The 16,120-nt window shown below is 38.3% G+C and overlaps 1 protein-coding gene across 1 annotated transcript in view; it reads left to right on the plus strand.

The window, feature by feature from the left end:
* The first annotated feature begins 9,543 nt into the window (after positions 1-9,543).
* The window catches only part of LOC125463097 (guanine nucleotide-binding protein G(i) subunit alpha-1), a 171,667-nt gene continuing 165,090 nt past the window's right edge, over positions 9,544-16,120 (plus strand). The window contains exon 1 of the mRNA XM_059654601.1: positions 9,544-9,618. The gene's annotated coding sequence lies outside the window, so the exon portion shown is untranslated. The remainder of the gene's footprint in view (positions 9,619-16,120) is intronic.

Below are 16,120 nucleotides of genomic sequence, written 5' to 3' on the forward strand. Positions count from 1 at the left end.
TGCACAAACTTTGTGAAATAGGAGCTAAGTTACTCACTACAGGATTCTTAACATCTGACTTACTTTTGTAGTCACAGTATTTATATGGCTAGTCCAGTTCAGTTTTTGGGCAATGGTCACATCCAAACTGTTGATTCAGGATGGAGGATTCAGCAATGATAATGCCAAGAAGTAATAGTTAGATCCCCACTTGTTGAAGATGGTCACGGCCTGGGGGCATTTGTGTGTTTTAACATTACCTACCACTTGTCAACCCAAGTCTAGATATGTTCCAGATCTTGCTGCGTTTGAACATGGACAGATTCAGTATTTGAAGAGTCGCGAAAGATGCTGACCATTGTGCAATCATCGGTGAACATTCCCACTTCTGACCTTATGTTGGAGGGAAGATCACTGCTGAAGCAACTGGATTCTCAGCTTTCTGATAGGTGAGGATAGGTGACTGCACCTCCTCCACAGTAACACTCAACACTGGAACTCCCCAAGGATGCATCCTCAGCCCCTACTGTATTCCCTGTACGCCCATGACTGTGTTGCCAAATTCCAAATGAACACCATCTACAAGTTTGCTGAAGACACCACCATTGTAGCATGGATAACTCACAATGACGAGTCACAATACAGAAGGGAGAATGATGTGGAGAAATGACAACAACCTCCCTCTCAAAGTCAGCAAAACTACAGAACTTCAGAAACAAAGGAGGTGTACATGCCCCCTTCCACATGATTGAGAAGGTGGAGAGCATCAAGTACCTTGGAGTGATCATAACTGACAACTTGTCCTGGACCTCCCACGTAGATGCAAATGTCAAGAAGGCAAAACACCTCTTCTTCCTTAGGTAGCTCAGGAAATTTGATGTGTGCTTCATGGATGCTTTGCCTTGAGTTGATAGATCTGTTCAAAATCTAACCTATTTTAGTGTAGTGATAGTGCCACACACCATGATGCATGGTATCCTTAATGAGAAGACAGGACATTGCTTCCACAAGGACTATGTGGTGGTTACTTCTACCAAAACTGTCATGGACAGATGCATTTGCGGCTAGCAGACTAGTGAAAATGAGATCAAGTATGTTTTTCCCTCTGAGATAGGAGGAACTGCAGATGCTAGAGAATTCAAGATAACAAGGTGTAGAGCTGAATGAACACAGCAGGCCAAGCAGCATCAGAGGAGCAGGAAGGCTGACATTTTGGGCCTAGATGAAGAAGGGTCTAGGCCTGAGATGTCAGCCTTCCTGCTCCTCTGATGCTGCTTGGCCTGCTGTGTTCATCCAGCTCTACACCTTGTTATCTCAGATTCTCCAGCATTTGCAGTTCCTACTAACTCTGAGCTAATCGTTCCAGCCTTGATTCAAGGTAACTTCTTACTATTTGAAATGTGTTTCATTATGAAGCTCCAATTTACTGATGGATATTAAAAACAAATGGGTTGTCAAGAAGTCCATTTCCGACTTTTAAACAGTAAAAATCAACAACAGTTTGATTATTAGCAAATATTTCAGCATGTAGAATGTGTTAGTCTACAAAGAGAATGTAACATTGATACAGTGGTGAATACAAATGATTTGCCACTGAATTGCTTTAGTCAATAACCATTGTTCTATCTCAGCAGATCAAAATTATTTCATGACAATTTTGTTGTTGTTTGAAAGAGGAGAAAAAATAGTGTTATTTTATTTCACTTCCTTTGAATGTTTGTTATGTTTTCTGTTACACTGTTTGTGTATTCTCTTCATGGAGTAGGAGCTATTGAAGCTAAGGAGATTTACCTAAGAGAATCTTTTGAGTAAAAGGGTCTTATTGCACTGAACTTCTAGATAGCTTTGTGGCTGGGCACCATAAAACTTTACATTGAATTTAGGTATGGCTTTCAGAGTGCTGCTGGACTTACTAATTGATCTGTTCCTAATTACTGCCTGAGTTTGATGCACTAAAGATTGGAAGAAGGAGTTCCACTTGAACACATTGAATTAATAACAGAGACAGTGTGTAATTCAAACCATGTATCTTTATTTAGCAAATGAATACAGTTAATTGCTATTCCAGTATCTTTGCAGCGAGTATTAAATTCGCTTTCGTTCAGAGTTTGAGTGTACTGTTTTCAATTGTGAACCTGAATGAATTGTGTCCTCATGTTCCCAGCAACCTTATTTGACTGTGTAGCAATGAGGTTTGTTGGCCAAACCAACTGGCAAGCTGCCTTGGATTCAGACATTCAGTTAACTGACACTGTGCTACATCTGCCACAGTTAGGAATGCTGTGATCACTAACAGTTTGCACCTGAGATAATATCAGCAGCTATCGGTGCTAAGTCTCGTAAATTTAATTTCAGCTACATTTCATATAAATCTCTATTAATCCTCTGCATTTTTTCACAAGAATAGCAGAGCTGCAGCAAACTAGAACTGAAATTTTTATGAGCCTTTTCCAAATAGTCATCTTCAAACTTTGTTGAAGTAACTTGGGTGATCATTGGTGATGGGTATGAAGTCTGTATGAGCAGTATTATTGAAAACTGCTGAAATCTAATGTTAACATTATATTGAGCACCATAAAGAACTGAAATAAAAACAGGAATTTCTAAAGAAACTTAACAGATCTGGCAGCATCTGTGGAGAAAAATCAGAGTTAATATTCTGGGTCCAGTGACTATTCTTAAGAACCGTCAGCATTTGGGAAATGGTTGTATTTATATTGATGACAAAGGGTTTAGGGGAAAGGAGTGAACTATTAGGTGGAGTCAGAGCCCAGAGACAGAGAAGGACAATGGGGTTGTTGATAGTAAATCAGGGAAGACAAAAGGCTAGATAAGTGATAATTGGGATGAGAAGTGAGCGAAAATGGGTTAGCGGTGCTGAAAGCACCTAGTGTTATGAGAACATGGAGTTGTGAGAACATGGAATGCGTTGCCAGCAGCAGTTGTGGAAGCAAGGTCATTGGGGTCATTTAAGAGACTGCTGGACATGCATATGGTCACAGAAATTTGAGGGTGCATCCATGAGGATCAATGGTCGGCACAACATTGTGGGCTGAAGGGCCTGTTCTGTGCTGTACTGTTCTATGTTCTATGTTCTATGTTCTATGTTATGACAGGACTTGTGGTGTAAATGGAGGTGTTCAAGCTCTTAAAATCATTGAACTCAGTATTGAGTCATAAAGGCTGCAGGGTCCCAAGTGGATGCTGTTTCTGTAAATTGTGCTGAGCCTTGCTAGAGCACTGCAACAGACCCACGGTAGAACTGTTGGCTTGGGAACATGATGTGTTGAAGTGACAGGCAACTGGAAGCTTTTTTTTAAGTGATCACCCAGTCTGTGTTTTGTTTTCCCTTTGTAGTAGAGACTTATGTATTTATTTTCATTAATATTTTAAAAGCTAGCATAAGGTTTCTAATGAGAATCATGCTATATATATATATAATACGTGGGTGTATATATATGCTTCCTGAAGGAAAAAGAACACTGAGGAAATCAAAAAACACTATTGGTATATTTAATGTATCATAAAGTAATTTCCAAATTCCATAAGAGCAAAGTATCGAAAAACAGAATGTGCTGGAGGAACATAGCAGGTTTGGCAGTATCTATGCAAAGAGGAACAGAGTTAATGCATTAAGTCCAATGATTAATCCAAATTATATATATCCTGAGAGGCAATTGCGCTTCACGTTGACTGAGAAACAATGTCTTGGAAGACTATGCTTCTGTAGATAAATTGCATGTTGCTGTTTCAAGATGAACTCCAGTCATGTCCTTCCACAGGCATGGCACTGTTAGTAGAAGAAAACCATGCATATACAAGAAAAGAAGGTATTCATATCTCACAGGTTATAACTAAAACCCAAAAAGGAACACATACATCTCTAATTTTCAGGGAGATACTGCCCTAGTGAACCCGTTCACCGTAGGTTTCACACTGTAATTAATTTAGTTTGGTTCATTTGGCACCAGCCTTGCTGTGAACTCAAATGTTTGCAGACATAAACATAAAATCTCAAGAGCAGTATTAGAGAAATGCTGTGCTATAAAAGGTGCCTCATATTTGCCTGCACACATGTGTATAAGGGATGCCATGGTACTATTGGAAGAAAAGCAGGCAGAGATGACTTGTCTTGGATAGCCTTCCTTCTCAATCAACATCACAAATACAGCTTGTTTATTACTATATGTTCTTTTGGAGACTTCTGTTTTGTCAGTGGAGACTGAATTGCAAAAAAAAAGTAGTCCATTAGTTGCAGCTTGATTTGTAACATTCTAAAGATGTGATTGGTGTTGTATAAATGCAAGAACGATAAATGCTCCAGAACAACAATTTGAACACATTATCTTCCCTTGGGCAACATGAGATGCTGGCAGTTTTAATCTGATCCAAACATATAAGATACTAACAACCTTTAAGAGTCCTTGTAGTGAGGGTTTTTGGCTGAATGAGTGGAAATCTTAAAAAAAATCTATTCAAGCTTGAGGTCAAGAATAGCTGCCTGTAGAATGATTAAAGTACTTGCTTAATATTGTTAATATGTTGCTGGATCAACTCCTTTAAGTGCTTAGTCCTGAAGCTAAGTACAAAAGAGAGAAGTTTCATTCTGGAGTTGTGGAAAGCTTTGCTCTAATGAACACCCTTTAGAGTCATTAAAGTAACAATCTAGTTGAGAGTTCTTTCAGATATGCAAAATGTTCTCCTAGAAACAATGCCTTAATGTCTTGCATCCACTAAAAATCCATTTTCACAAACTGTCCTGTGGCCTAATGCAATAAAACGTACATTTATAATAATGCTGCTTATTGAGAAAGTATATTTGGTAATGAAGATTTAATTATCTAGATAATTGCTGCGGATTAAATGCAACCACCAGTCGTGATGCTGAGAAACAATCACTGATCACTTTTATTTGAAATTACATAGAAAGTGCTGACTGAAAGTTGGTTGATTGCAAAGACAGTAAAGCTCACCCTTCTGTACAGGACCTAGTTTAGTTGAAAAAATTGCATTTCTTATTTTCATCTTTTGGTATTGCGTATTTTTATTTACCTCAGTTATTTACAAAAGTTTACAAACTTCCAAAAATCATGTAATTATTCAAAACCAGTGTCTATTAAACATTTAGAAAATAATAGTACCTAGTTAGGTAATTTTGAATGACTACAAAGTCCCCAGCAGAATTAGACCCTTTAAGGAAATATATTGCACCATTTCTCTATCACACTATTTACATAAAGATCCATTGACTTCTCTTACATCATTTTCAATCAATCACCTATCTCAAAACATACAGCTTTACTAAATACTTTCCATCTGTAGAGAAAGAAAAAGAGCCAATGTTTCAAGTTAAATATGACGCTTCTTCCAGTTTTGAGGAAGTCATATTCACCTCGAAACATGAGCCATTTGCTGCTCCTCAGACGCTGCCAGACTTACTACTACATAAACTTTTAGCCACATTTTCTTTTATATACAACTTGCTTCAGTAAAGCAATGCTAACCTTCAATCTGTGGGAAGTTGAAGAGAGAAATGGTTAATGTTTACAGTTAAAAATGACTTATTCAGAACTGGTAGGAGAATCATATTTGACTTGAAACGTTAGCCCCGTTTTTCTCTCTATAGATGCTGGTAGACCTATTGAGCACTTCCAAAAGATTCTGTTTTTATTCCCTTCGGAAAAGGAATAGATTTTAACTCTGGCAAAATTCCACTCTGACAAATTGATTGATTATCTGGTGAAAGTAACTCGGTCTTCATTGAAATGCCAACAGTCCAGTTACTCAAAATTACTAAATAAGGTAGTGTAATTTTCTCAATATAATGCTCATTATGGGCAGTAAAAAAAAATCGACCAACTTTTGCTTTTGGAAAGAGATAGATTGGATTTTAGTCCCTGACGATTTCCAGGTATGTAGCATTTTATGGAGGACATCAAGGGGGGAGAAGTTAGAAAGATTCTTATTTACAGAAATTATAAGGCTCTGCTACCTTTAGGTGGGCACTTCATCTACTGCAAAGCCCTGTGGGTTAATACTGCAATGGTTACAGTCTTGGATGATGAATCACTCCAAGTTTTATCTGCCCAGTTACATATCTTCTGGGTTTATGTCACTTATGTGGTGGAAAATCATGCTCAAGTGCCTGCTCTATGCAACGCTTTTAATATATCAAACCACATACTAAAAGCATTGGCTGACAAGTCTGTTTCACGTCTCCTCAACACTTTGTTCTGTTCTTCAACAAGAAAGATTGCATAATAGCAGCAAACAATTCTCAGCTGTGCATTTTCCTTTTTCAAGCAAATGATACCACTATAGAAAACGAGACTGTTTATGACTGGAAGCATAAATACACCAGGTCACACAAAAGCTTAGGTATTATCTTTACAAAATTTTGAAGATAAATGATATCATTCGTGAGAGACCTTACAGCATTTCAATAAGGTTACTGAGCAGATAGGGACATTGAGAAATGCCACTGTTTTGCTTGTGATTATTGAAGTGTATATTGTGTTAAGTTGATGCCATTCTCTGGTTCACTTAATGCTGCAGAAGTGCTCAAACAAGCCACTATCAGTAATCAGTAGCTGTGGAAAGGAACAAATATTAAAGAGCAAGATGAGAAAAAGATCAGCAGATCTGAAAAGGATTGATTTTGCGACTGCTTGAAATTGTCCAGGACTACATCTGTTTTAAAAGCTTTTAGGTATGAGCTTTCAAGTACTGAGATAAATTTGGTCACAACAGGATTTAGCTTATGCTCTAAATGTTGTTATATGAATAGGTAAAGAAGCCCATACAGTTTTCTGTTGAACAGCAGATAAATCACAGAATGTACCACATACAATATTTTTGTTGATCCAAATTGGATTTTTTAAAATTTCAAGTGTTAACATTGCTTTTGTCCATTTATGCCTCTACAGAGAGAAGAAGTTGTCAGCCTTGGAATAGAGGTTCATATAATTTCGACAAATTTAAATGTGTAGAATGTTGCATTTTATTTCATGTTTAATGATCTATACAATTATCTGTTCATTTAGTTGACATAAAATGCACATTAAGATTTTTGTTACTATAATTGCGATGCTTCATTATTATGTATCTTTGTGAGAGCACTGCTGGCTAGGCCAGCACTTATTGCCCATCCCTAATTGCTCTGAACAAGGTGCTGGTGAGCTTCCTTTGTGAACTGTTACAGTCTTTGGGGTTTGGCATCACCCACAGTATTGAAAGGAAAAGAGTTCCAGGACTTTGACCCAGCAACAATGATGGACTGGCAATATAGTTCCAAATGAGAACAATGTGTGGCTTAGATGGAAGCTTGCAAGTGGTATTGTTCTCATGAATGTACTGCCTTATATCCTTCTAGGTTTTCGATGTCATGGGTTTGGAAGGCGCTGTTGGGAAAGTCTTGATGAGTTTGTGGAATGAATCTTGTTGATGGTACACACTGCTGCCACCCTGCTTAAGTGATGAAGGGGGTGAATGTTGAAGGTAGTGATTGGGTATCCAATTAAGTGAGCTGCTTTGTACTGGAGGATGTTAAGCATTTTATGTGTTGTTAGAGATGCACTCATCCAGGCAAATGGAGCACACTACTGAGCTGAGCCTTATAGATTGTGGGCAGATGTTGCGGTGACAGATGAATTACTCGCTGCAGAATTTCTAGCCTCTGATCTGCTCTTGTCACAGTATTTAACTGGCTGGTCCAGATCACTGGTAACTAGGATGTAGACAGTAGGGAATTCAGCAATGGTAATTCCATTGAAAGTCAAGTGTTGATGGTTAGATTCTCTCTAGTTTGCAATGGTTATTACTTAGCACTTGTGTAGAGTGAACATTCCAGCTCAAGCCTGGAAGTTAACCAATTCTTGTTACATCAGGATACGGACTAGGTCAGTGACTGAGGTTTCACAAATAGTCATGAGCATTGTGCAGTCATCAGTGAACATCCCAACTTCATAAGGCGGAGGGAACATCATTGATGAAGAAACTGAAGATGATTGGGCATAGGACATTAGCTTGAGGAATTCCTATAGAGAAGTCTGGGAGCAGATTGATCTCCAACAATCACAATCGTCTTCTTTTGTGCCAGTACATCTCCAGCCAGGGGAGGCATTTCCTCTCATTCCCACTGACTCTACTTTTGCTATGGGTCTTTGATACTACACTCAGATAAATGTGGCCTTGATATCAAGGGTTGTTATTGTCACCTCACCTCTGGAATTCAACTCTTTTATTCATATTTGAAGGTTGTAAAGAGGTCAGGAGGTGAGTTGCTCTGGTGTCCATGAGCAGGTTGTTACTAAGCTTGATAGTGTTATTGATGATCCCTTCTATCAATTTATTTACAATCAAAAAGAGACTGATGGGGCAGTAATTGGAGGGATTGTATTTTTTCTGCTGTTTACGCACAATACATACCTGGACAATTTTCTTCATTGTTGGATAGCTGGAAGTCATATAACAGCCTTGCTAACAGCATGGCAAGCTCTGGAGCATAATGTAGAATAGGCCTAGCCCTGAACAACACAGTGAGCCTTTGTAAGGTGCAAAACATTGTTTCCTGCCTCAACAAACATGAACATGGGAGCCCTTTGGACATGTAACTATGGCATTTGAAAAGCTGATGACCTTACTTGAAAGACAATACTTGACCTTAATCCCAAACTCTAGCAAATCAACACTCAGTTTGTCTCGTTAGTGTGAAACTGACACTTTTCCAAATTGAAGCTATATAAAATTGAACAAACTTAGGGTACAGAACTCCAAGAAACCGCCTTTGAGGAAAACACCTCAAACGGTAATTTTGATCAAGGGGAGGACAAAATGGAATGATGACAGAAAACCAAATACTGTTCTGTTGAAGGAAAATCAGGGAGGATGTGCTGAAACCACCAAAGTGGTTTATTTGACTCTGTAATGAAGAATGAGGAACCTTCTTTTCCTCCCTTGGAAATTTGCAGTAATATCTTGTAATAAATTAATCTTTAATCCGTTTCAATTAAAGCTAAATGGCTGGTTTACTTTAACTCTAATTATTATGATTTAAGAAGGAGGCTATTTCAGTTATATTAATCTACAGTTCACTGACCATGTAGCAGATGCACCCAGAAGTTATTGTATCTTTCATCAGAACCTAAGGTCATTGACCTAAATATTAACTCTTACTAGCTTTTACACAGCTGCACCAAACTTTCAGCATCTGCTGTATTTTCTGATTTTATTTCAGATTTATGGCATCTGTAATGTTTTGCTTTTGTGTCTGTTTTATAAATGGTCAAATTTCCATTCATGCATGGCCTTTCTCTGCTTTCTTTCTTAATACGCATTTCCTTTAATTTCTTGGGGCAGAATTTTCCCAGCCTGTGAACAATGTGGGTAATCATAGAGTTATAGAGTTATACAGCACCGAAACATACCTTTTGGTCCAATACATCAACACCAACCAGATATCCTAAACTGATCTAGTTCCATTTGCCAGCACTTGCCCATATCCTTTTTTTTCTTTATTCATTCACAGGATGAGGGTGTCACTGGCTCGGCAGCATTAATTGCCCATCTCTAATTGCCCAGAGGGTAGTTAAGAGTCAACCGCATTGCTATGGGTCTGGAGTCACTTGTAGGCCAAACCAGGTAAGGATGGCAGTTTCCTTCCCTAATGGACATTAGTGAACCAGATGGGTTTTTCTGACAATTGACAATGGATTCATGGTCAACATTAGATTCTTAATTCAAGATTTTTATTGAATTCAAAGAATCTAAACCCTTCCTATTTATGTACCCATCCCGATGCCTTTAAAAAGTTGTGACTGGGACAGCCTCCACAACCGTATCTGGCAGCTTGTTCTATACATGCACCACTCTCTGAATGAAATTGTTGCTCCTCAGGTCCTTTTTAAATCTTTCCCCTCTCACCTTAAACCTATGGCCCCTAGTTTTAGATTCCCCTACCTTGGGAAAAAAGACCTTGGCTATTCACCCTATCCATGCCCCTCCTGATTTGATAAACCTTTCTAAGTCACTGTTGGTGTCTGATGCTCCAGGGAAAAAAAACTCCAGCCTATTCAGTCTCTCCCTGTAGCTCAAACCCTCCAACCCTGGCAACATCCTTGTAAATATTTTCTGAACACTTTCAAGTGTCACAACGTCTTTCCTTTAGCAGGGAGACCAGAATTGAATACAATATTCTAAAAGTGACCTGAAGTCACAACATGATATCCCAACTCCTACACTCAACGCACTGACCAATGAAAGGAAGTGTGCTAAATACCTCCTTCACCACCCTGTCTGCTGCAACTCCACTTTCAACGAACTATGCACCTGCATCCCTGCATTCCTTTGTTCAGCAACACTCTCCAGGGCCCTGCCATTAATTATATAAGTCCTGCCCTCCTTTGCCATAACAAAACTGATAGGATTATTATCACTGGCTCCAAAATGCTCTCCCACTGACACTTTAGTCACTTGTCCTGCCTAATTTCCCAACAAAAGGTGAAATATTGCTCCTCCTCTAGTAGCTACATTCACATAATGAATAAGAAAGTTTTCTTATGCACATTTAACAAATTCCTCTCCATCCAAGCCCAAAATGTTATGGCAGTCCCGGTCGAGGTTTGGAAATTTAAATCCCTATCATTGCAACCCTATTATCCTTACAGATATTGTGAGACAGTTGGGAAGATGTGTGGGAATAGAAAATTAAGATTTTTAGCATTGAGAGAAAAGGTCCAATTTTTTGCATAAGATTTTAACACCTAGATGCAAATCTCATTAGTGGCCAATTTTCATTACTTAGTATCTCATTGTTATATAATGTCACCTCATTTATATGCAGGTTGTATTTTCCCAGAAAGTGGAGAGAAAGTGATGACATACATTCTAATCTTGAAAGATAGGCCAGCAGCCTCACTGGCATCTTCTCTGGGCATCCACCTTGGCCAGTATTCTTCAACATCTCAAGGCATGCTATAAGGGTAATGACCACGTGCACACTCTGTCCACAGAAGTTGATGTTGGCACAGGTTACCGCGATATATCTCAGACTCACTTATAATGCAGTTCAGCATTTCAATACTGCACTTTGTACTTCCCAGAAACTCTGTGCCCAGGAAGAGAGACGTATGTTGCATATTGGAACAGGGTGGCATCTCACAGCTCTTAGTTTGACTTCATCTTGTTCATTCACTTGATTGTACTTGGCTTCTTACAGTATCTCTGCTTGGCTTTGCCTTTTAGTGCAAACAGAAAGCCATGTAGCATGTCATGTTTGCCAGTTATGACCAGTCAAGGGGGTGGACATGCTGGTTGTGTGGCATTATGCTGTGTTGATGTCACACCAACAGTATTTGTCAGCAATTTACATGGCAAGCACTAACTGTGTTTCAACCAAATAACCATACCTGAGAGTCCAAGACAAACAGTCCTTAGTCTAATTAAGGAGGACTACAGTCAGAAAGAGGCAATCATATCCTCAGTCAAAAAAAATGGTGAGGTGCCCAGAGTTATTAAAGAGAAAGCAAGAAGCAGGAAAATTTAGAAGTCTGAGGGGTATAGAATAGGTGAGAGCCATTGAGGGAAGAGGCTGCAAGCAATATTGAGAGCAGTTGAATAGAGGCTTGGTGGGAGTTGAGTGCAATGGCAGAGTTAGAGTGAATGTGGGGTAGCAGAGAGAAGGTGGTGGTACTTAGACTGCCAGAGAGCTGAAGGAAATTTATTTTCTTGTGGCATGACTGCATGTTGGCTGTAATGCGGGCACCACGTTGATCTCGGTGTTTACTTCAGAGCAGGCTGGCAGTATTTCAAATGGTGTGCAGCTGAGGTTTCAATGTGGCACTCACATTATCAATGCCATTAAGGTCCCAGCACCAGAACACCTCTGCCAATAGACAATAGAGACAATAGGTGCTGGAGTAGGCCATTCGGCCCTTCGAGCCAGCACCACCATTTATTATGATCATGGCTGATCATCCACAATCAGTATCCTGTTCCTGCCTTATCCCTATAACCCTTGATTCCACTATCTTTAAGAGCTCTGTCTATCTCTTTTTTGAAAGCATCCAGAGAGTTGGCCTCCACTGCCTTCTGGGGCAGAGCATTCCATATATCCACCACTCTCTGGGTGAAGAAGTTTCTCCTCAACTCTGCTAGTGTAAGCTTGCATGAGAGCGATGCTGGCAAGGCGCATAGCCAATGAGGTGAGAATTTTAAAACTGCACAAGAAAACTTGATAATGCTCATTGAGAGAAACCCTCCACGAAACTCAGTGAAATTGGCGCTTAGCAAAGTTTTTTTTTAAAATCAGGCCTTGTTTCTGGACTCATGTGCACCCTCCCTTCTCTTCACCTTACAATTAAGAGCTATTTCTTCAGCTACCAGGCCCTACATTCTGAAAACCTCTTCCTAACTTTACCTTCCTACTTCACTCACCAACTTTAATATCCTTCTCACAACTTTGAACAAGGTTTTGATTGTTCCTCCTACTATCTCTTTTAATTGCATTTTTGAGGAGCACCCTGTGCCTCTTTTCTTGTTTAATACACCTATATATGTTCATTGTTCATTTCAAGAGATTTTGTCTTCCTTCCTGAGCAGTTCCCTAGATGTCACCAGAAACATTGCAAGACATTTTTTTTCGTCTCCTGATCAGTCATTTTCAGGAGCCTGTCATCAGATGACAGGGTCTGTTAGATCACCAGCCACAACACTTGGGAATTCTTGAATCAATTATTAAAGTTACAGATTTGGTGGCTGACATAAATGCAAGATGTGATACAGGACTCATGTGAAACAAAGTACAGGGGCTCTACTCTCCAAGTGAAACATCAACCAAATGTACATTTCATATTTTTAAAAAATCTGTGACACCAAATATTGAGAACTAGATCTATCAGGACTATAATCTCATTTATTTCTTGGAATCTGAATCTAATTCAGAATAACTCCACAGTAAAATAAATAAATGTAATAATTCTGCTTATTTTCTCTCTGAAATGTAGTAGTTAATTTCTTTGCATTTACAGTCACTTGTATTTCATCCAGTTTCTATTGTTATCAGGCTTCACTTCACAAGATGAATGTCATAGAAAAGCCTTGTTAGGTTTTAACAATATAAATTCATTCATGAGGATAGTTCAAGTTTCAAGAGATTAAAAAATGCTTCACTTTCCATATCAACTATTATTAATAAAGCCTGTAGCACTGAATAATATTTAATTTCAAATCTTTTTATTCTGCACCTCAATATATCATTCTTTTAAAATATTAATACTTTCCCAGTACCAATGTGTGAGCTGCATAAACATGGAGTTATAAGTCATTTGAGATCACAACTGCTGTGATCTAAGGCTTATCTCCGGTGGCCAAGAAATTACATTGTGGGATATTTTAACTGAATTCAAGCATCCGCTAAAATGACAAAGAGACAAATTTCAGATCCATATAACACTTGTGTGCTGATATCCCATGGAATTACACAAGAGCCTAGAATATTGCTGATAAATTATAATATAATTGACAAGTATCTGAAATGATATGTAAACTGAACATTAATGCCTATTTTTCTCATGAAACAATTTTTCCATGATTTTTCTCATTTTCAGAAATAGTATCAGACTCCCACACATGAGTATTTTTGTGATTGTTCCAATCCCATAGAAACCAACAGCATTTTAAAAAGTGATAAATTTCCCCAAATGACCAAACAAGTGAACCAAAATTCAATACCTCCGGTTCTACAACTATTGCTGTAAAAACAAATTAAAATCAACATAGATCAAACATTCATAACAGAAAGCTTATGCATCAAACAAAGTAAAAGGTACTTTCACACTCATGCAATTGAGATATATCTTACAAGTTATTTTACAGTACACCACATTTTTGGAAGATGCGAAGCTTTACAAAAACAAGCCCAGAGTTACTCCTTCTTGCGAATAGAACACAAACTCTAGCAAGCATCCGAATTTTCCACATAATAGCTGTCTTGTTCCTTTGTGCAGCAGAGTGTTCATTGATTCTTTCTTGGTCTGCAGAAGCATCTTTCCCTTTTCTATGTGTCATTGTGTGTCGGTGTTTCTATGTGTCATTGTGTGTCGGTGTGAAACGATCACGTGACTTCTGTTCAAGTAGGTTTCTGTATAAGATTCTTTCCCATGGCAACCAAGACACAGGGGCACATGTCTGAGCTGGTCTATTTTTGGATTGTCAAATTTTTATTGAAATTGAAAGGGACATTTTAAAAAGTAACTGCCCTGTAAAGTCCAGCATTGTAGCAGTATTCAAAGGATCAAAGATCTTGAGAGTTATCTTAATGCCTCTCACCTTAGGATTTGTATCCGATGTTCATATGTTCGAAGTGCTTCCTAATCTTACCATGCTTTATATGCATGTGGCTGACTGACTGAAGTCTGATGTCTGATAGTGTCTGAAAGTAGGTTGGTACCTTTAGACCAGAATGTCATATGTCAGGATGCCACGTAAATGTTTTTAAAGGTACAGGTTTGTCTGGTCTGGAATCTATACTATACTACAACAGGCTCCATAGGCTGAAAGGCCAACACCTGATCCTATGTCCTACTTTCCTAATGCAGATATGCTTTCCTTCTCTTTGATTCAGTGTTGGAAGACAAATCTGGCATAGAATAGCATCGATCCGTCCATAAGGAATCAACTGGACAGAAAATCTGAATGACTTTCAAACAGGGTTGAACAAAAAGTGCTCATATCTCGTGGAAGAATAATAATAAAAACAAATTTATGTGATCCATATGCTCTGATCCAGAGACAGGAAAAAAAATGCTTTGTATCTTTTCATAGTAGTGTGTCATTTTCATTAAAATATTTGTTAACTTAAAAACAAGAGGAAATGATTCTAGGCTTTTCTTTGGTGTCAAGACTGTAATCATCTTAGATTAAACAGAGTTTCAGGCTCAATTAAAATTTCCAGCACAAGGGAATTGTACAAAACCTCTCTGAACTTTGTACCTATGTACTAAATTAAATTCGCTTTGTTCTCTTATTTGAGAAATAAATGTCTAATTTGCAATTATCTGAAATCATTTAAAAATTATTTAATGTAATTGGAGGGGGGCAGAAATTATTCATCATTATATTAGAAATATTTAGTTGATGCTCGTTAGAATTTATTTGTAATATAGAGAACAATGTATTGAAGTATTTAATTACACGTGCCTTGTCTCAGCTTTAATTGCTCTGCTGAGTCCTTAATCAGTTAACTTGCAGACATATTTTAACATAAAGGACATTGGTAAATTGATTTGTTCTATTGAATTGAGTTCCAAGGCAAAGTTAATATAATTCACCTGAGTAAACCCAAAATGTTTTAAAAGTGGCCATTGCTTTTCAATCTAAATTCAAACTTAGTTCTGGCTTTTAGACTTGTCCTATTTTTGAGTTATTCAATTTTTTTTCATGAACAGTTCACAATATGAATTTTCCTGGTGCAGGGAGGAAATTGTTTCAGTTTCAGTGCAATGCTCCAGGATTTTCTGTGGTTATCTGGTTTGATACAACTTTCCCAGTTTTTTGTACCATTTTGATGTCCTTAGGCCCATTGCAAAGAGGCTTCCAAATAAATGGTGCCAGGATCCTGGTGTGAGCCAATGACTGGAGAAATAGAACTGATCGTGTTTAAGTGCAGGACAATTTGAAGACCCAGGGACACAATCAGAGTCCATTATTCAGGTTTTTCCATACCTTCAGCTGCTCTTGTTTCATGCATCATATCATGGTACAAGATTCTGCCAAGAAGTGGTCTTTACGCCTAGCCAATGTGGTAATATCCTGATTGTAACTACTATGACTTGGTGGTATTTGCCACCTTTGTCAGTATGTGGTTCAAAGGAAGGGCTGTTTGAGGTAGTTTATTGAGACTGATCCTCCTTTGACTGTACTTTATCTAGGGCCTGATAGTTATCGGAATAACCACTCTCAAGTCTTTACGGAAGTGGCTCTGTTCTTAATTAACATGGTGGGTTACCGCATGATAGCAATATGTACAGCTACTTACCATTCTGACATAATTACTAGGACTCTTGGGAGCTCTACAGGATACATCAGCTCCCTATGAAGGCTGATGACTCCACCCAAAGATGGTCAGTAACATCAACAGAATGGA

The sequence above is a fragment of the Stegostoma tigrinum genome, chromosome 25 (genome assembly GCF_030684315.1).
Source record: "Stegostoma tigrinum isolate sSteTig4 chromosome 25, sSteTig4.hap1, whole genome shotgun sequence".
In the NCBI taxonomy this organism is placed as follows: Eukaryota; Metazoa; Chordata; class Chondrichthyes; order Orectolobiformes; family Stegostomatidae; genus Stegostoma; species Stegostoma tigrinum.